Source organism: Seriola dumerili, unplaced genomic scaffold, assembly GCF_002260705.1.
Source record: "Seriola dumerili isolate Sdu_G_001 unplaced genomic scaffold, Sdu_1.0 BDQW01000044.1, whole genome shotgun sequence".
NCBI lineage: Eukaryota > Metazoa > Chordata > Actinopteri > Carangiformes > Carangidae > Seriola > Seriola dumerili.
The window spans coordinates 7567777-7570940 of record NW_019174299.1 but is presented as its reverse complement, the minus strand read 5'-3'; positions in this window follow the sequence as shown (position 1 = coordinate 7570940).

Sequence of the window (3164 nt, the reverse complement as noted above, 5' to 3'; positions counted from 1 at the left end):
TGCAGAGCAGCAGCTGTGCTCGGCTTCAATTCATGTCTGTCACAACGGAAACAAATAAACACGTCCACAGAAACTTCTCTATTGTCAATCTGTGTATTCAGTTTATGGCTGCAACTATTAATGAATCTATTGGTTAAGGACGACTACACACTTTCAAATATCTTCCTCCAAATCCTCACGTCGGAGAAGCTGCAAACAGCATTTTCCTTCAAATTAATCAATTATGAAACTCGTTGACAGTTATTTTTCAATAGACTGACTAATCAATTTATCAATCAATCATTTTGGCTCAAGTTCAGTATGTTCCAAACACTGAAGCACACAGTAGGAAACTCAGATCATAGATGTTGGGTGGAGTGTCGTGATGAGGGAGCGGATGGAGCCGAGTGTCTTGTGTGCATGCGTTCATATAAAATCAGCTTGGACTGATGCTGGTGTGTGCATGTTTGGTGACAAACACAAGATAAGCAGGGACGTGTTTTTGCTGCGCGTAACGGGCGTGACACGACAGGTGAGGCGTGACACGACAGGTGAGGCGTGAAATCTGGAAACATGAGGAGCAGGAGTGTGTAAACGCTCGACCGGGAGGAACAGAGATGGGGAAGAGAAAGGAGAAAGACGAAGAGGAATCTGCCTGGATCCAGACTCTGTCTCACCTCCAGACTACAACTCCCAGAAGCTCTTGAGTCAAAATGAAAAGATCGACAGTTCCCTAACAAGGGCAATGAAGCTGTGCAGAAAAGAAAATTGTAAAAAGATGGACGTGTCTATTTTTACATTGTTTGAGGTTTTTTTTTTTTTTTTTTAAAGATTTACATCTTCAGTAGGAACCAGGGGCTCAGAGCTGAGAGCCACAGACAGAGGAGGGGAGCAGAGTCTTGGGTTGGGTCTTTTCATGGGCTTTGACTGGCTGTTTTACTTCACTGTGTTTATTTTGTTCAAGTTTTAGTTTCACTTTGTTGTAAAAAAAAAAAAAAAAAAAAAAATTCTTCAATTGACATCATGTTAAAAATTAAGTTCATAAAAGTTGTAGAGAACATTAAATAGGTCACTTTTTAAAAAATGCAGTGAGTGGTATCCATAGCAACAAAGCATACTGGATCTCTTTGCTGTAAACCACAGCGTAATAAAATCTAAAACTTTGTTTTACCCTGTTAATTGTTCGATTATTTCAGGTTCTTTTGTTTGTACAGACCAAAACCCTCTGGCAGGGAAAAGATCGACTTGACTTAGACTCAAGGCACACTAACAATTCCTGGACCTGAGACCTGATCAGGTTGTGTGGTGGGGTGGGGGGGTTGGGGGGTGGGGGGTGGGGCAGGTTTGCCTGAAGACCGGATGGGAACATTCACTCATCTTGTCACCAAGATTTCACTTCAGCAAGCGTCACAGATCAAATAGCAAAAAGCACATGAGTGTTCAAATCCAAATCCAGCTGTTACAGCCAGCTGCAGGTAAACAATGATCAATAAAGGACTGACTGGTTACTAGTGTTTCTTGATCATTAGCTTATTGGTCAATAAAATAGCAAATAAACGGAAGAGTGAACAGAAACAGACAGAAGCAAGAAATAAATGTGCGACATAAAAGTGAAGAATAATCTTGAGGTGATGTCTGTGATGCACAGACACGACGAGTGGCGTGCATCATGTAGAGTAACTAAATATGAGTTGGTGAGGGATTTTTTTTGTACATTTAGTCGACACTCCAGTGGACAGGAGTGAATCTGGAGTCTTTTCTCTGGATATAGTGAGAATCAGAAAGTCTGTTGTCGTTCTCTGACATCCTGAGGCATCATTTGAACTCCACCACTTGGAAAGGTCTTCACACCCTTTAACATGGTCTCATGAAGGAGGGAGGTACTCATTCATCCCTTTATCCGTCATCTCTGCTCTTCAGCTCTTCAGGTTCAGGGATGTGCTCATACCCTCAGACTTACAACCTCCTGTACACGCGTCTCCTGATCCCAGTCATCCATTGTCTTTTACCACCTGCTCTGGTGATTAGGAGATTTTACAGTTGTTGCGGGTGCAGTTCTGTGGAGGGCTCTGCGGTGGACGGATGGACTTGGATCGCTTCAGGCTGTTGCCTTTGGAGCCGCCGGCCGGGTTGGCCAGCGAGTAGGAGCGTCCGTGCATCATGACGGCGTTCATGCCGTTGGCCATGGAGAAGGATTTGAGGTGGGACTTGATGGCGACGGGCAGCGGGAGCTTGTCGATGAGGTGGACCGGCGTGCACGACACAATGGCTCTGCAGCAGAGGTCCTGGAGGCTGAAGACTGAGCGAGGGGTGGAGAGAGAGGAGGTGAACAATAAAACACAAACTCCACAGCACAGCCAACATAGTCAATACTGACTCTTCTAACTGTGTAGGAACCTTAAAAAATCTAATAATTACTGAGCTTCTCTGTAAAAAGAAAAAAAAGTGAAACTAAGGTATACTATATATCTATGAGGTGTTTTCAAAGATTTATGTCCTCAGTAGGAAACAGTGGGATTAAGAGCTGACAGCCACAGACACAGTACGGAAGTCAGACCTGAACTTAACTTCAGTGTCACCAGGACGAGCCCTGAACACATTAAATCAAGCTGAGAGTGAGCGTCGACACAGTAAACCTGCGCCTGTTGATACTTGATTCTCTGAGGATGTGCAGGACTTCACTTCCACCTGCTTTCCTCAGTAAGAACTGCTTTGTGAATCACAGTGTGAATTGAAATATGACAGAATGTCTCAATGTTTGACTCCAGCTCAGTTACTCTGCCCTCTGGACTAATGAAAATCAGTGAAGTACAGTTAAGCCCATTAAAGCACAATTTGATAAGACGACTAAATTATATGACAAACAGATCACAAACTGTGCAGTTGCTTTAGCAAACCATCATAAATTGTGAAATGGTAACCCTGGTTCATGAGCAACACTGCCTTCATGTTCAGCTGCTGTAACAGGCTGCAAGGACAGAGGCTGTCGTGTGCTGACATTATTAGTGCTGTGGAAATGGACATCAATTACAGATTTACAACCTGAGCCGTGGTTGTAGTGTTTTCTTCTTAAATCTGTCCTTCATTTGTTTGTGCTCACTTCTATAATCACAGCGTGTTTTTCCAGGAGCTGTTCTGGCCTTGACTGTTGTAGTTTCATTCTTTGATCGTACCCACTGTTCCTC